We start from the raw sequence: 19448 nt of genomic DNA, 5'->3' as shown, positions 1-19448 counted from the left end.
ACAGAGTGTGTGCTGATATGATACTTCCTGGCACATTAAAACTGTGTTCTGGACCGAGACTCGAACTCGGGACCTTTGCCACAGAGCTTCTTTGAGGTTTGGAAGGTAGGAGACGAGGTACTGGCAGAATTATAGCGGTGGGGACGGGTCGTGAGTCGTGCTTGGGTAGCTCAGTTGGTAGAGCACTTGCCTGCGTAAGGCAAACGTCTCAAGTTCGAGTCTTGGACTGGCACACAGTTTTAATCTGCCAGGAAGCTTCATATCGGCGCAGGATGTGGCTACGCCATGTCTCCGCAATATCCTTTCTTCCAGGAGTGCTAGATCTGCAAGGTTTGCAGAAGACCTTCTGTGGTGTTTGGAAGTTAGGAGACGTGATACTGGCAGAATTAGAAGGGTGGGGACGGGTTGTGAGTCGTGCTTGGGTAGCTCAGTTGGTAGAGCACTTACCTGCGTAAGGCAAAAGTCCCGAGTTGGAGTCTCGGTCCGGCACACAGTTTTAATCTGCCAGGAAGTATCATAACGGTAGACCCACGTCTCATCAACAGCTATATTGACTCATGATCCGTGGGACGAACTTGGTGGCAAGATGCTGTGTCAGGATCATGACATAATCTAACTGAAATGTTCCATTCTTCTTCAATCTCTCGGACAGACAGTCTTCTATTGGCACGCACAATTTAGTTGACGTTCCTGACACGAGCGTCGTCGGAAGAGGTAGAAGGGCGTCCTCATCGAGGGTCAACTTTAACTTCCGTCCGGCCATTTTTTCACCGTAAGAATCATTCGTACCACCGAGTACCGCTTAAACACTCATCGCCGAAGGCTTCCTGTGTCATTTATTGGGTCTCTGTAAAGATTTTCTTGAGTTTCACGCAAAATTTAATGCAGGCACATTGCTCCGCGAACCCTGCCATCTCGAAATTCGCAAACTGTGCGACACGACGTTCTACTGAATACAGCACTGAACAATAACTAAGACATACAACAATGAAATTTCAGGCAGCTACACATTAAACAGAGGTGTGTGCGGGGATGCCAACCGCATTTCGCTCGAACAAACCATTGGCGCGAAATTACAAATGTTCCGGAATTTTTTGAACAGGCTTCGTAGCCATCAAGTCTCTTTAAATAACGGTCGCAACGTTTTAAAACCTGTTCAAGTACTCATCTATAGAAATCTGTTCCTCGGCCCCGGAGCCACTTGACAACCGCTGTGTTGCGAAAAATCTGCTATCGCTGTGAATCGGTTCGTCTATTGCCGCGACATTGTTGTTTGTGATTGATTGCCTTTCTTCCCGGACGGCACCAGCCACGTCTGTGCGGCCTTGATCAAATTGTTGGAACCATTTCACTACAGCTGGAGGCGACATCGCGTTTGGTCCACACAAGGTGAATCTGTGTGCAGTTTAAACATTCTGTCCACAACAATCGTGCTGTCGCGCGTACTTCAGCTTTAGACTACTTCTTCCATTTTACTCCCACACTATGACGCACCTGATCCCGTACCGCAACAGAAGTTCGACTGCAGTAGGAAACCCAGAACATGCACTCTCCTCTGTAATGCGTCACTCTTCTATATCTACATCTACATCCATACTCCGCAAGCCACCTGACGGTGTGTGGCGGAGGGTGCCTTGAGTACCTCTATCGGTTCTCTCTTCTGTTCCAGTCTCGTATTGTTCGTGGAAAGAAGGATTGTCGGTATGCCTCTGTGTTGGCTCTAATCTCTCTGATCTTATCATCATGGTCTCTTCGCGAGATATACGTAGGAGGGAGCAATATACTGCTTGACTCCTCGGTGAAGGTAGGTTCTCGAAACTTCAAGCTACTGAGCGTCTCTCCTGCAGAGTCTTCCACTGGAGTTTATCTATCATCGCCGTAACGCTTTCGCGATTACTAAATGATCCTGTAACGAAACGCGCTGCACTCCGTTGGATCTTTTCTATCTCTTCTATCAACGCTATCAGGTACGGATCCCACACTGCTGAGCAGTATTCAAGCAGCGAGCGAACAAGCGTACTGTAACCTTCTTCCTTTGTTTTGTTGCCTAATGGTTTTAGCGTGGGACGTAATTGACATTTTGAGCCTCCCACCCAAAAAAAAATAAAAAAAGAAAGGGAGAGAGAAACAACAGAGACTCACTCCTATAAAACATCTGTTGAACCCAAACCTCAGATGTACTAAATACTACATCACTTTCGCACGTTGGCTTCATACAACTGCACAGAGTACACTAGCACGCCTCCTTCCTCAATCCATACCATATTCCCATTCATGCCTCAGCCCACTTGCTATTCCCCCTAAAACCGAACAACATTGCAGAGCCTCTCCAACTCTATTGGAATAGTACCTCTACATCAAACAAAATGGGGGATCCCGCTTGAAGCCCAGGCACATGTGCTTTACTCAAATGAAACTATGTGGTCCATTTTTCACTTCAGTACGCATATATACATCATAGATATTGTAGACTTGGAAAGGTCTCTGGAACCATATATTTTCATTTCATTGACCCTAAATAACGAAAAGTGTGAGGTCATCCACATGAGGGCTAAAAGGAACTCGTTAAACTTCGGTCGTAGGATAAATCAGTCAAATCTAAAAGCCGTAAATTCAACTAAATACCTACATGTTACAATTCCGAACAACTTAAATTGGAAGGACCACATAAAAAAATGTTGTGGGGAAGGCTAACCAAAGACTGCCTTTCATTGACAATTACACTTAGAAAATGTAACAGAGCTACTAAGGAGGCTGCCTACACTACGCTTGTTGTCCCCTTTTAGAATACTGCTGCGCGGCGTGGGATCCTTACCAGATAGGACTGACGGAGCACATCGAAAAAGTTCAAAGAAGGACAGCACGTTTTGTATTATCGCGAAATACGGGAGAGAGTGTCACAGAAATGATACAGGATTTGGGCTGTACATCATTAAAAGAAAGGCGTTTTCCGTATGGACGGAATCTTCTCACGAAATTCCAATCACCAACTTTCTCCTCCGCATGCGAAAATATTTTGTTGACACCGAGCTACATAGGGAGGAACGATCACCACGATAAAATAAGGGAAATCAGAGCTCGTACGGAAAGATATAAGTGTTCATTCTTTCCGCGCGCTATACGAGATTGGAATAATAGAGAATTGTGAAGGTGATCCGATGAACCCTCTGCCAGGCACTTAAATGTGATTTGCAGAGCATCCATGTAGATTTAGATATAGATGAAAGCGCTTATGCCCGGGTTTCAGGCAGGAACCCCTGTTTGGTTCGATGCTGACGTGTTCCAATACTGTTGGAGAGCCTCTGCATGCTATTGGAATTTAGGGGATTATCAGGTAGCTTGAGGCGTGAATGGGACTTTCGTTGCGGAGCAAGGTGTGCTACGGTAGTCCATGTAGTTCTACAAAGGCCCAGCACATGGCGTAGTGGTTAGGGCATCGCCTAGTGAATAGGAGACACAGTTTCCAATCCTGACCGTGGTAAAAATTTTCATTCGTCACTTCAGTCCGCATACATACATCATCGATGTCTGATGCTTGGAAAGGTCTCTGCAACCATGAAGTTTCCTTTGATTAACTGCATTTCGCATGAATTATCAGTTCCTTTTAGCTCTGTACCTGTAGTTCACTGAAAACTCCCGCACCACAGTCGAAATGTCGTCGATTTGCGCTGCCTGGTCTGGAAACAAACCTGTTCCATTCACTACATGATGCTGACAGCAGTAATGCCCACACTACTCTTCGCCCTCGAGACCGTTTTAAGTATTGTTCGATTCTGTCTCGGGTCGGCTTCAGCGGTACTGTTAACAGCGATAATGGGTTTCTACACTCCTGGAAATGGAAAAAAGAACACATTGACACCGGTGTGTCAGACCCACCATACTTGCTCCGGACACTGCGAGAGGGCTGTACAAGCAATGATCACACGCACGGCACAGCGGACACACCAGGAACCGCGGCGTTGGCCGTCGAATGGCGCTAGCTGCGCAGCATTTGTGCACCGCCGCCGTCAGTGTCAGCCAGTTTGCCGTGGCATACGGAGCTTCATCGCAGTCTTAAACACTGGTAGCATGCCGCGACAGCGTGGACGTGAACCGTATGTGCAGTTGACGGACTTCGAGCGAGGGCGTATAGTGGGCATGCGGGAGGCCGGATGGACGTACCGCCGAATTGCTCAACACGTGGGCCGTGAGGTCTCCACAGTACATCGATGTTGTCGCCAGTGGTCGGCGGAAGGTGCACGTGCCCGTCGACCTGGGACCGGACCGCAGCGACGCACGGATGCACGCCAAGACCGTAGGATCCTACGCAGTGCCGTAGGGGACCGCACCGCCACTTCCCAGCAAATTAGGGACACTGTTGCTCCTGGGGTATCGGCGAGAACCATTCGCAACCGTCTCCATGAAGCTGGGCTACGGTCCCGCACACCGTTAGGCCGTCTTCCGCTCACGCCCCAACATCGTGCAGCCCGCCTCCAGTGGTGTCGCGACAGGCGTGAATGGAGGGACGAATGGAGACGTGTCATCTTCAGCGATGAGAGTCGCTTCTGCCTTGGTGCCAATGATGGTCGTATGCGTGTTTGGCGCCGTGCAGGTGAGCGCCACAATCATGACTGCATACGACCGAGACACACAGGGCCAACACCCGGCATCAATGTGTGGGGAGCGATCTCCTACACTGGCCGTACACCTCTGGTGATCGTCGAGGGGACACTGAATAGTGCACGGTACATCCAAACCGTCATCGAACCCATCGTTCTACCATTCCTAGACCGGCAGGGAACTTGCTGTTCCAACAGGACAATGCACGTCCGCATGTATCCCGTGCCACCCAACGTGCTCTAGAATGTGTAAGTCAACTACCCTGGCCAGCAAGATCTCCGGATCTGTCCCCCATTGAGCATGTTTGGGACTGGATGAGGCGTCGTCTCACGCGGTCTGCACCTCCAGCACGAACGCTGGTCAAACTGAGGCGCCAGGTGGAAATGGCATGGCAAGCCGTTCCACAGGACTACATCCAGCAACTCTACGATCGTCTCCATGGGAGAATAGCAGTCTGCATTGCTGCGAAAGGTGGATATACACTGTACTAGTGCCGACATTGTGCATGCTCTGTTGCCTGTGTCTATGTGCCTGTGGTTCTGTCAGTGTGATCATGTGATGTATCTGACCCCAGGAATGTGTCAATAAAGTTTCCCCTTCCTGGGACAATGAATTCACGGTGTTCTTATTTCAATTTCCAGGAGTGTAGATGAAGAGTTGATCGATATGCGCCTTGTGTATCGTTCACTGGCGGCCATTGTATATTATTAGCTTTTCCGCTATTTTCAAGGTATTTCCACGCTACAAATGTAATTGGGGTGAAAAGCCCAATAAATCATAATTATATTAAAAGGCACCCACCGTTTATCAAACCATTTAAAACGTATAAATATTGGCAACTGATTCTTACATGGTACGCTATATAACATGGACTTTTAGTAGCCGCAAGCTTCCTACTGCACAAAGCAGTGCTTATCATTCTCTGACTTCTGATTGCCAGATCGCCTGAAGTCACCAAACATTAAATGCATTTAGCCCTATCTTCTACCACAAAGAAATCACGCGACATAAATCCAAATTCGGAGAAGGTATTAAAATCCATAGAGAAGAAATAAAAACTTTGAGGTTCGCCGATGACATTGTAATTCTGTCAGAGACAGCAAAGGACTTGGAAGAGCAGTTGAACGGAATGGACAGTGTCTTGAAAGGAGTACATAAGATGAACATCAACAAAAGCAAAACGAGGATAATGGAATGTAGCCGAATTAAGTCGGGTGATGCTGAGGGAATTAGATTAGGAAATGAGACACTTAAAGTAGTAAAGAATTTTGCTATTTGGGGAGCAAAATAACAGATGATGGTCAAAGTAGAGAGGATATAAAATGTAGACTGGCAATGACAAGGAAAGCGTTTCTGAAGAAGAAAAATTTGTTAACATCGAGTGTAGATCTAAGTGTCAGGAAGGCATTTCTGAAAGTATTTGTATGGAGTGTAGCTATGTATGGAAGTGAAACATGGACGCTAAATAGTTTAAACAAGAAGAGAATAGAAGCTTTTGAACTGTGGTGCTACAGAAGAATGCTGAAGATTAGATGGGTAGATCACATAACTAATGAGGAAGTATTGAATAGGATTGGGGAGAAAAGAAGTTTGTGGCACAACTTGACTAGAAGAAGGAACCGATTGGTAGGAGATGTGTTGAAACATCAAGGGATCATCAATTTAGTATTGGAGGGCAGCGTGGCGGGTAAAAATCGTAGAGGGAGACCAAGAGATGAATACACTAAGCAGATTCAGAAGGATGTAGGTTGCAGTAGGTACTGGGAGGTGAAGAAGCTTTCACAGGATAGAGTAGCATGGACAGCTGCATCAAACCAGTCTTAGGACTGAAGACCACAACAACAATCCAAATTCCGGATTTCAGATCGTCCCATCAGGGATTGAACTTTACTAAATTATTAATGAAAATGCTCGCAATGTGCAAATTCTAGACATAGTTTTATTATCGACATCGTTCTTTTTCTGCAGTTTTTTTCCATGATATCTATCACAGCGTTTATTGCACAGCTCACACACGAAGTCTTCAAAGGCTGGTGGAATTTCTTGGTTTGGCAGAGTTTTTGTTGAAATCCATGCGTTGCGTATCTGTCATTATGTGGTCGGCTGAATGGAAATCGTTCCCGATAGAATTGTGTTATTCCATGAGTATTTGGAGTGTACTTTCATAGGCCTTGGTGTCTGGCAAGAGCATCTGGATTCTGATGTCCTGTGATGGAAGTTTCTTTCATCAAGACGTAAACCAGTCTTGAATGCACTGTCCTCCCGACACCCGTGATTTGTTTCATATTTCATAGAGCGGGACTTGAATTTCTCTAATATTACGTATCATTGATTTTCAGTTTCATAAGTTGCTATTGATACCATGGTTCTCCTTTTTTTTCTTTTTGAAGCTGTTGGAGTTCCTAAAGCGAAAATCTCAACTAATTCCCATCCAAAATCACTGTCCCAGTGTGCACAGAATCTATACGTCATACACACCTGACTCTAGAACAGCGGCTCGCTAACTAAGTGCAAAATCCAATCTGCCTCGTCTCCGTCCACAGAGAGGGCGAACTGACCAGTCGACAAGACGAATTTCTGAATGATACAAGGCGTCTCCTCCAATCAGAAGACAACGTTCGGTTCCTCTTGCTGAAAATTTTCCACTAGATTGGAAAGAACGCTTGCCTTTCGCATGAGTCTGCAGGAATCAATCGCTAACCCGCACGTAAGAAACCCCGCCGGACCGGCGCCTAAGGGCAGCTTTGAAAATGAAACTCAACAGACTTTCCCAGGGCGTCTCCAGGCAAGTCTCCGCTAGCCACCGGGGTTCATATCGAAGCGGGACTCATTACCGAAGACAGTTCTTCTCCAGTCAATGAGATTCCAGGCCGAAGGCGTGTCTGGATGTGCCCCGGGCAGTGGTGGGATATCAACCAGACTGTCGCCCGCTGTACGGCCCGACATCCAGGAGTAATGATCTGGGGTGCAATTTCTTTTCAGAGCGGGACCCTTCTGGATGGCGCTTGTCTTCGTGCTCGGCAAATCCTACCTTGGCCAGCAAGCCTGATCACCGAGCGAGGTGGCGCAGTGATTAGCACACTGGACTCGCATTCGGGAGGACGACAGTGCAATCCCGCGTCCAGCCATCCTGATTTAGATTTTCTGTGATTTCCCTAAATCGCTCCAGGCAAATGCCGGGATGGTTCCTTTGAAAGGGCACGGCCGACATCCTTCCCTAATCCAATGAGACCAATGACCTCGCTCCTCGCTGTCTGGTCTCCTCCCCCAAACAACCCAACCCAAGCCGGATCTCTCCCCAACTGAGGATGTTAGGAACTATGCGGCCAGGCCCTTCCAACCAGCTCGGGAACTTGATTGACTAATGCACCAATTGAACATAATTTGTGACGATATCCCTCAGGAGAACATCCAGCAATAACCGCCAAGCCGAATAATGGGTTGCATAAGGACCAGAGGCGGACCAACATGTTACTAACTTGTTCAGTTTGTGGAGTACTTTGTCTTGCATAAATCATACAATTGTTCTGAGACTGTAATCAAATTCAAACGGCTCTGAGCACTATGGGACTTAACTTCTGAGGTCATCAGTCCCCTAGAACTTAGAACTACTTACACCTAACTAACCTAAGGACATCACACACATCCATGCCCGAGGCAGGATTCGAACCTGCGACAGTGGCGGTCGCGCGGTTACAGACTGCAACGCCTAGAACCGCTCGGCCACTCCGGCCGGCAACTGTTATCACTTGTGCGTCTGCTCACGTACATCACATCTACCGATTTCCGTCCCAGTCGTATAATTACTTCGTGTGCGTCGTTTCCTGTTTTTTTTTCTTAAAGTGTGCATTCCGACTATTCGGCTACATCTCTTTGTTTTGACGTTCCTTATAGTGTGAAACTCAATTTGCACTTTCCTCTCATGATATCCTGCCAACCATGAATGGAGCGCAACAGACTTCCAGAAAGCATTTGACACAGAGCCACACTGCAGACTGTTGACGAAGGTCAGAACTCACAGAGTAAGTTCTCAGATATCTGGTTGGTACGACGATTTTTTAAAGTAATAGAACCCTGTACGTTGTCATGGAAGGTCAGTATTCATCGGAGACAAATATATCGTCAAGAATGTCCCAGGAAGTGTGACAGGACCGTTCTTGTTCCCTGTTTACATAAACGATGTGATGGATTGGGTGCGCAACAATGTTCCATTGCCTGCTGATGGAGCTGCAGTGTACGGGAATGGCCGGCTGGTGTGGCCGAGCGGTTCTAGGCGTTACAGTCTGGAACTGCGCGGCCTCTGCGATAGTAGGTTCAAATCCTGCGGTGGGCATGAATGTGTGTGATGGCCTTAGGTTAGTTAGGTTTAAGTAGTTCTAAGTTCGAGGGGACTGATGACCTCATAAGTTAAGTCCCATAGTGTTCAGAGCCATTTGAACCATTTGTACGGGAATGTGTCGTTGCAGTAATTGCGGGGAAATATAAGTTACTGTCAGGGAGTAGGAGAAACAATCCCAAAATGTTTGAATACAGTATTAGTGATGTGTTGCTTGACACACTTTTATCGATTAAATAGGTAGGCGCAACGCTGTGAAGCGACATGAAGTGGAATGAGAACATAAGGGAGGTAGTGAGGAAGTCGAATGGTATACACCGGTTTATTAGAAGAATTTTGGTGTAGTATACATCAGCTACAAATGGTGACCATGAGCGGAACACAGATGCGATCTAATCTTGAGTGCGAGTGTTTGAGATCCCTACTGGGTCGGATTAAAACAGGAATACAGAGACCTGCTGCTAGATTCGTTTCGGTTTGGTTTGATCAGCAGGTCGTATTACTCAAATGGTAACCCGTTGAGGCAAGAAGACTTTTTTTTTCGCGCAAGACTGCTGAGAAAGTTTAGACAAACGAGATTTACGATGGACTGTAAAATGATCCTGTTGCCACCAAAACACGACAGCCCGATTCCGTGATTATTCTACAAACTTTTAGTGATGATGGAGAAGGGTAAATGTTTCAATTTGAGGTCAGGGGTTCTATAGTCTGGAAACGATCGAGTCGACAGATATAAGCGAAAATCCTTTCTAGTTCTGCTTTACATTCTCACAGCGCTCGAACTAACGGCTCAGACTTCCGAACACCGCTCACGATGAACAGAATTACCACTGAATACTCCCCAATAACATAAGATAATTTCCCATGTTGGTGGACTAAAGTTCGCATCATGTAAGAAGGCGGCCCAATTTCCAGCAGTTCTGCGCATCCCCCTCCACTAGCCACTGGAGGCCAATAATGTTCATTCTCTTTCCGGATGGCTAGCAGAGGGTTACAGCTTGAGAGCGAGAATCTCGCTCCTACATGCTTCGCTGTTGCCGTACTTCCCGACAACCGAAGCGTTCACTCAACTGTCCATTTTTTTATTTTATTTTTTTTCTTGCAGCAGTATAGCTGTGAATGAGTATCCATAAATGTTTAAGTGCGATTAAAAAAAAAAGCAGGCGAGGCGGATTATTTACCGCATGTGTAAGTTTTTCAAACGTGAGTTTGAAAGCAAGTCTCCCACTGTTGACATTTGAAAACACAAAAATGGACTGCAGAACCATGTGGCGTCGGCAAGAGAACTGTACAAAGAATTGTAAACGAAAGTGTGAGGGAACCGTAGAAACAGTTTTGTGCCGCCTTGAAAGTATCGAAATCGTAAGGAACCTGTAACACAAATTGATGGTTTTAACAACGATGTTTTAAAGTGTTTCAGGTGAATGATGAATGCCCGACATCACATAAAAGTGTTACGGTTATGCAGCTTCGTCAATGTAAAGAATTTTAAAAGTCGTTGGTTCCAGATACGTTAAGAAGAGAAAAATAGTTCAAAGAAGTGATATAGATGCTGTCATTTTCGTGACGTGATTCACAATTCTTGTCGTACCTTGCTTCGAAGTCGATTATTGCCAATTACACAAATCCAAAAAAAAGTTTTACATCACCGAGAGTTCCGGAACCTGTTCAGAAAATTGGAATAGAGTTCAACATAAACATCACTTCCGCCCTTTTTATTGCTCATGAAAACCACACATTGCATGTTGTTATCACTATACACCGAGACCTTCAGAGGTGATGGTCCAGACTGCCGTACACAATGGTACCACTAATACCCAGTAGCACGTCCTCTTGCACCGTATTAATCAGACTCATGCCGATCTCCTGCAGCTCGTTAATTTATACAAGTCACGTGACAGAAAGTACAAACTTCACTTTCTTGCTCGTGAATGGGGTCACTCAGTTTAGCGTTTACCCCCGTGTCACTGTCAGCACCATAGTATTATTTTGGGCAAATGGTTTTAAGGCTATGTGGGAGGAAAAAAAAACCAAAAATCTCTTGTGCATGAGACAATAGATAATGATGCATCCAACAGCAGCGTGCGCACAGTCCGTGCGGCATGCTGAAAAGCTTCGGGAAGATGAAATTGACAGGGAAGTGGTAATGGATATAGGCCTTGAACCGTAAATCGTAAATTTACAATCAGATTGTTCAGAAACAGACTCAAATAGAGGTGACGATAGTATTACGATATAGATTTTGGAACAAAGTAATAATATTTCTTAGTTTTAAAGACTCGTGGTTTGAAAAATGTGTTTTTCAACGTATCAGTTGCATACATACTAATGAGAACTTCTTAGCCTTTTTGATTAGGACTTTGTATCCTTTTAGTTATACAAACTATAACGTTTAAAATATTGCCCAAGGAGAAGTTGAGCTTCTCCCAACATGTTGTATGCTTTAATAACACAAGAGAATGCAGCTGGATAAATTAATCTTAAGTCCAATATTTCCACATGTAAATCCCTATCCTTTTCAAGGCATGAGCTGGATAAGGCCCTAAAATGACAGTAACTGTTACTTGTCGAGATATCGGTGGTTTTCGATGTTATCGGTTAGCATTCCCTGAGTTATTCCCAGATCATGGTTAATTGTTTGGTTGTTCAATGTATTTTAAATGCGATATCTCACTGTAATATCGAACATGTTAGTTTACACTTAAAATGCCCGTTAACAGCGAAAAGTGTGACAACTTACTGACAATTTTTACAATAGTCTTTTACATTAGTCTTTTCTATCACAAATTTTTTTCTACACACAGCGATTACTCTTAACTATAGTAAGACACATCCACACACACGCACACACACACACACATCTTACACATTTTTAAAAATTCTATTGAGTAGAAGCAGTTGTCAAACAAATGTAATGATTTCGGTTTGTGCCTGAAGATAATTTTGTTGTTTATTAAATTTTTACCTACAATGCCGTTCAAATCGTAATAAATCGAAATTATTGCAAGCAGTTTCAATGGCCTTATCGTTAGACAATTGTCATTTTGAGAAAAATTGTACTTCACGTCTTCACAAAGCTGTGTCAGCTGTTTTCGCCTCCTAGCGTCACACAGGGTAAATCTGTGGAGCAGTGGACGCAACGTCGTCTAGACGTGTTCTCATGACTATTGATCGAAACTGGTTTTAATATTTGTTATTCCCCTCACAGATTTGAGCGTATAATACAATGTACCGTAGACAAACGAGCCGGGCGGTTGTCCGCAACAACTCAGTTCAGCAACGTGGACTCTGTTTGCCCGCCTCTGCTGCCGCGTATGAGCAGTACTCATCCCCCATGCTTCGTTTCGCTCCGCCTCTATGCGCGGAACCGCCGTCCTAGGTGAGGCGGGCAGTAGTAACGACACACGTAACATGTGTCAGAGAGATTGAAAATCCTGCGGTACAGTAATAATGAATTCTATTTACCTGTACAGAATACACAAGGTGCTACATCCCCCAGCGTAATGCAGGTATGGCATCTTCGCACAAAGTTCTACCGAACCCGTTTTAATATCCCCTGCGACGCTTGCACGGTATCGCAGGCAGCGATAATTCATGCCAGTAGATCATCTTCAGCGTAGACAAGCATTTCGTTCGCAAGACTTTTCGCATGTTCCCACCAGAAGAAATTAAGTGGAGTGACATTAGATGTACTGGCTAATCACGAAACAGGACCTTCTGTGCCTGTCCACATTTCAAGGAATGTCTGATACAGGTGGGATCCATCATGGTGGAACCACATCCGTTAACGAATAAAAAAGTGGGTTGTATTCCAGGGATATGGGCAGTATGTCTCTGGTAAACACTGTGTACACTGATGCATTTTAGTGAGGGGGAAGAAGAAATGGGTCTAGTACGTACTGATTGACTACGACTGCCCACACGTTGACTGATGATCTTTGTTGATCACTGTTCTCAACTGCAGCGTGGGGATTCTCACCAGCCCAAACACGATTATTGGGACTATTTAGCAATAAGTGTCTGATTAAACAGGCGTCGTCCGTCAAAAGTACGAGGCGAGTTTTTTAAGTAAGTACCGTTTTGAAATTTAAAAAAGACGTGCTAAGATATCTCAATAATTTTATTTTTACGTGAAAGCCTGTACCTCAATCTACTTTTCTGTATAATTTTCGTCAATATTGAGGCACTTGTCATAACGTTGCGTCAGTTTTTGAATACCCTCCTCATAGAAGTCTGTCACCCGACTTTTTAACCATTGCATCACCACTGTTTTGACTTCGTCTTCGTCTTGAAGACGCTGACCGCCCAGGTGTTTCTTCAAGTGCAGGAAGAGATGGTAGTCACTGGGCGCAAGATCGGGGCTGTACGGAGGATGATCTAGAGTTTCCATCGAAAAGATGTGATGAGATCTTTGGTCTGATTCGCCACATGTGGACGCGCATTGTCCTGCAGCAAAACGATGCCCTTGCTCAACTTCCATGGATTGTTGCATTGATTCTGGGGTGACGTAGGCCACCCATGTTTCATCGCCCGTAACAATTTGGCTTAGGAAATCATCACCGTCGTTGTGGTTCCGCTCAAGGAAAGTAAATGCACTGTCTAAACGTTTGGTTTTGTGCACATCCGTCAACATTTTCGGTACCCAACGTGCGCACAATTTTCGATAATTCAAATGCTCGGTCACAATGCCATACAAAACACTACGAGAAACATTAGGAAAGTCATCCCGCAAGGAGGAAAACGTAAAGTGTCTATTTTCTCTCACCTTATTGTCCACTTCCTGCACCAAACTTTCATTAACGGCCGAAGGACGCCCCGCATTTGTGCTGCCATCTTTAAATGCTCTCACCCACTTTCTTTACATTCCATCACTCATAATGTTTTCTCCGTAAACTGCACAGATCTCACGATGAATATCGATCGCTTTTAGGCCTTTTGCACTAAGAAATCTTATAACAGCCCGTACTTCACAGTCGGCAGGTCTCAACGATTACCGGGGCATCTTAAACACTCAGTACACAATATAAACAAGGAAGAATAAGACTGTAATGGCGTCAGTGCATAGATTAAGGTACATGCTTTCATATAAAAATAAAATTATTGAGATATATTAGCACGTCTTTTTTTAAATTTCAAAACGGTACTTACTTAAAAAAACACGCCACGTACATACACAGGAAAGCGAATGTTGACTGAAAGACAATGCAAGAACCATTGGCTGAACACGGCATGAGCTCTAGAATTAGCATGAGGTAAACCATGCACTTTCTGTGAACGATGGGGGTGCAACTACATCTCCCGTAGCACTCGCCACACAGTTCTCTGAGAAACATTCGTTTCACGGGCAACTGATTGAATGCTGATTGCATGCGTCTTATATGTTCGTGCAAACACAGCACCTTCTACGTTGGGAGTCAGTGTAGTTCGTCATGCTTATCGGTCGTTGTCCTGTGGTATCAATTTCCTCGTTTCTCTTAATCACTGCAACACCCTTGGACATGTAATGTGAGCCATATGTCTTCTGTTATGCGGATATTTGGTCCTGTACACCCTTTCCGTTTCTCTGGTGCTTCCATCTGCTTGCCTACCCACGAAAATCGTATCTGCAAATTCCGTCATGGTACAGCTTCGTTTGGTTAAGGCTGATCGACGTTAGTACTTCAACTTGTAAACACAGACTGCAGTCTGTTACAGTACAGACATTGTACTTCGGGTTCACTCATGTCCGTACACAATATGCCATCTGCATTGGACCAGTCGAGTTATTATCTACACCTAAATGCTCGACGGGAATGCATATCCTATAACAGGGGTGTCCAAACCGCGGGCCGCATGCGGCCCAAGAATTGAACTTATCACGGAATGGGTACAAACAAATGTGTTTATGAAATGTTATGATAAAATGAATATTTTTAATTTGAAAGTCCCAGCACACGATACTATTCTCTCACTGGTCCTTTTTAATTTGAAAGTCCCAGCACACGATACTATTCTCTCACTGTTCCGTTACTTTTCTTTCTCAGCGGTCATGGTTCGTATTAAGTATAGGATGCAACCAAAGAATACTCGTCTTCTTGCAATGTGGCTCAGGTAAGCTAAGAGATTGGAAACCCCTACCGTCCAATTTCAAAGGTACCAGAGCGATTTTCGCTTATAGCTTTCGATTAGGTTATTTCTGGTCCAGTACCTCATACCTCAAGTTGAAACTTTTAGCCCTGGCCATCATCCCTGAAAGTTCGTAAAATCATCAGGGAATCACCCTCTCTATGTCGCATGAGGACTGAGACCCCAAGGCAAATCAGGGCTCGAGGGATGCATGTAGAAAGACTTTTTCCCCTCTCCATTTGAATCAGGAAAGAGTGTCAATAGTGGTTGTACACGGACCCTCCGCCATGCATCGTATGGTAGCTTGCGGAGTACGTATTGTAAGTAGGCTGCTTAGGTTTTCTTATTGGTAACGCCACGTAGCGCTCTGTATGAAAAATCACTGGCTGTGCTGTGTGCTGTCTATGGCTAGTTTGCATTGTTGTCTGCCATTGTAGTGTTGGGCAGCTGGATGTTAACAGCGCATAGCGTTGCACAGTTGGAGGTGAGCCACCAGCGGTGGTGGATGTGGGGAGAGAGATGGCGGAGTTTTGAAATTTGTAAGACTGGATGTCATGAACTACTATATATATATTATGACTTTTGATGATATTAAGGTAACTACATCGTTTGTTCTCTATTAAAATCTTTCATTTGCTAACTAATCCCTATCAGTGGTTAGTTCCTTCCGTAGTTTGAATCTTTTATTTAGCTGGCAGTAGTGGCGCTCGCTATATTGCAGTAGCTTGAGTAACGAAGATTTTTGTGAGATAAGTGATTTGTGAAAGGTATAGGTTAATGTTAGTCAGGGCCATTCTTTTGTAGGGATTTTTGAAAGTCAGATTGCGTTGCGCTAAAAATATTGTGTGTCAGTTTAAGCACAACCATGTACAATTTTTCTAAGGGGATGTTTCATATGTCGAACCTTAGCCGAGGATACCTCACTGGAATCTTTTGATTTTTCTTGTAGTTTGTGTAATTAGTGTACGTTTTGTTCATTGCTAGCGCGTAATCATAGAGAGAATTTCCTTTGTAGTTGTAGTCTTTCATTGTTGTACAGTAAAACAGTTGTGGCATGCATGTAGGTTTGCATGAAGTATTTCGCAGCTGCGCTTGCAATTAACTAGATATTATTTCAGTGCTACGTTAATGTGTTTTCTTATTTTGCTCTTCAAATTGTGCTTTTCTGTGTTATCGTGTGAAATATTGTGACAATAATGGCGTGTGAAAAACGTAATACTAGGCTCCAAAGTAAACTGAGAAATGACAGTGAAGACGAAAGCAGTGTGTTAGCGCCACCGAGTAATGAATTAACTAATGTTCAAAGTAGTAATTTGGTAATTGTGCATAGGGAAATGGAGCGGGCTGCAAATAATTGTGCAGACAGTAAAACAATTAGTGAACAGGGAAGCATTATCGATCGATCGGTCGGCAACAGCTTGCCTCAGGGTTCCGAAATGACAGGACACAATCTTGCAAATACTGCAAATTCAGGTTTTGCGTCCTCACCGTTTTCTCAGATGGGCCTAAGTCAAGACACATTTTCTACTTTTCAAAATGCGAATATTGCCGGTTCAAATGCACTGCCGAATAGCACTGAGGAACATGTTTTAGACACCAGTGCATTGTTATTACAGTTAATGCAACAAATGGGACAAAGGCTACAAAAGTTAGACACAATGGAACAAAATCTTCAAAAGTTAGACACGATGGAACAAAATCTTCAAAAGTTAGACACAATGGAACAAAATCTTCGGAAGTTACATACTACGCTTGAACAAACACGTGAAGATTTAACTATTGAATTACATAAAATCGAATCGAAATGCCAAAAAGTCTGTAATGACGAAAAACACAAATTTGTGAGCATTTCCAACCTATTCTATCGCGGAATGATAACGCATTACAGAATCACGAAGCAGCCATAAAAGAACTGCAAACTATTGTTCATGAAAATCACGAGACCTTGCAAGCTAAAATTGACTCAGTTGCATCTACCGATTCGGTTACGCAACTTGCAAAAACTCAGGAAAACTTAAAGGACACAGTAGATACTCTGAAAATTGGTTCAGAAAGGCACATGGAGGAAATCAGTTCATTATCAGAGAAAGTAGTTGAAATTTCGAATCAGCTAAATAATTTATCTACGAAGGTAGATGATAATCTGAATGACACAAAACCGGTAGTCTTTAATGACACAGAAGAGTTCGAACAAATTAGGAAATTCAAACAAAATCAGAATCAAATTAATACGCAACACCAAAGAGAAATCCGGGAAGTACAAGATCAGCTGACACAGGTAAAAGAATTACGTATTTCAGAGGACACTCGCGCTCCAACACGGGAAGAGGGACTTAGAAATACGGGACAGCCACTAAATAATAACACAGCGCATTTCGGAAATTATGAAATAAATTGGCAAGGTGCACCGAATTTTGAGATGGAACCGCCGAAACGACGTAACAATGACCGACATGCGACTCGCCGACATGATGATTTTGACTATAAGCTGTTCATTACTGCACGTAAATTCAAAACATTTAAGAATTCTGGCAACGACATTCATCCACAAGCATGGCTCCATCAATTCTCTCATTGTTTTTCTCCCAACTGGTCATTAGAGCACAGATTAGAATTTATGTGTGGCTACTTAGAGAATGAACCAGCTGTAAGAATGCGATCGGTCATTCACGATTGCCACAGTGAAGGAGAATTTTATCATGCCTTCCACCCAGCATATTGGTCTCAAGCCACACAAGACCGAGTAAAACATAGCATCATAATGATGAAACATTTCGAACAATCTGAATTTTCCAGTCTTGTGAAATATTTTGAAGACATGTTACACAAGAATCAGTACCTGTCAAACCCATACAGCCCCTCAGAACTCATCCGCATTTGCTTAGTCAAATTACCTGAACATTTACGACATATTATTTTGGCAGAACGTTGCAAAGACGACATTGAAGCTTTTCAGGGACTCTTACAAGAATAAGAAATTGACACTGACAATCGCGGAACGCGAAAACAAGAACACAACAATTACAGGTCACATCCGTCGCAATTCCGCGATGAACGAAATAATAACTGGAGACGACAAGGCTACTCTCACAACACAAATCGTGACCAAAACAGACACCACACGTATGACAACCGTTGGCAGAGTAGTAATAATAAAAGGAAAGATCACTTCTCCGTGGTAGTGACTATCACAGAGACAATCAGAGAAACAGACAATAAGGGAACCAAAATAAATATTATCAAGGGAGACAGAAAAACTTTAGACGCAACGGACCAACGCGCAGTTACGATTCAGGGAGAAATTCTCCACCACGTGACCGACAAGAAAGTAACTATGGAATCTACCGACATGACGACGGACGATATGATCGTAACGACAGACCTGAATTGCATCAGAACTGGCGGGATTCACACAGAGCAGGGTCCTCTCGGCAAGGTGAATTTGTGGAGGTTAGGTCTCCTAATCCTAACGATGCGCGCCAACAAAGAGAGAGACGATGACTCGCACTGCAGGCAGCCACGTGCGCCGGCTGGCTCAGAGAAAAATAACATAGACGCTAAAATTGAGAAAAATTTCAGTATTCCTTACCGACGTATACAACATGATAGTTGCGTTGAAGTTGAAACTCTGCGTACTAGGAAGAGTAAAGGTTAACACCACATTTCACACGTAAAACCGTTCATTGAAAGATAATCTGTTTTTTAACGTAGTCTTTGCCATAAAACTTTTTACTTCACGCTACTAGTACAATTTGTCACACTGAGAAACTGTTAACATGTAACAATGTTTTGAAGTTAACTATCTAGTCTAGAACCTAGGAAACATATTTAAACAGAAATTACGAATGCATTGTTATAGTGAACAGAGGACACGGTGTTATTGTGTGTGTACATTCTTGCTTGTTAGTTGCACGATTACGTAACGACTATAAGGCTTACATACTTAGATCATATACCAATACTGCTGATGAGATTTTAATGCAACATTTTGGTTTACTTGAAAACACATTCCTTATTTCAAGTAGTTTTTGTGACATTAAAGATGACTTAGCATTTGGTTTCTTTGATAGCTACACGATTATATCACGACGCTACTAATATGTGACACGATTTACATTGTAGCTTTTGCGGTGTATCTGTTTTATATCTGCACAGTTTTTCTGCATTATTCTGGAAAGTAAAACATCTTTTAGTAGCAACTTTTGTGGTATAGCTACAATGAGACAGCCTTTTCCGTAGCACAACAATACGTTACATTATAGTACTTTCTTGATCACGGTAAGGTACGTAATAACTACGATATCTATACGCAAAGCATTTCACTTTCGTTTATGATGAGCTAAATACATTGACTTCAGCAGAACTTTGCTTACAGAGGTCTATAACTACGACAGTTCCACAGAATTAT

The sequence above is a fragment of the Schistocerca gregaria genome, chromosome 4 (genome assembly GCF_023897955.1).
Source record: "Schistocerca gregaria isolate iqSchGreg1 chromosome 4, iqSchGreg1.2, whole genome shotgun sequence".
Taxonomy (NCBI): domain Eukaryota; kingdom Metazoa; phylum Arthropoda; class Insecta; order Orthoptera; family Acrididae; genus Schistocerca; species Schistocerca gregaria.
The sequence above is the reverse complement of the archived record's forward strand: the minus strand, read 5'-3'. Positions refer to the sequence as shown.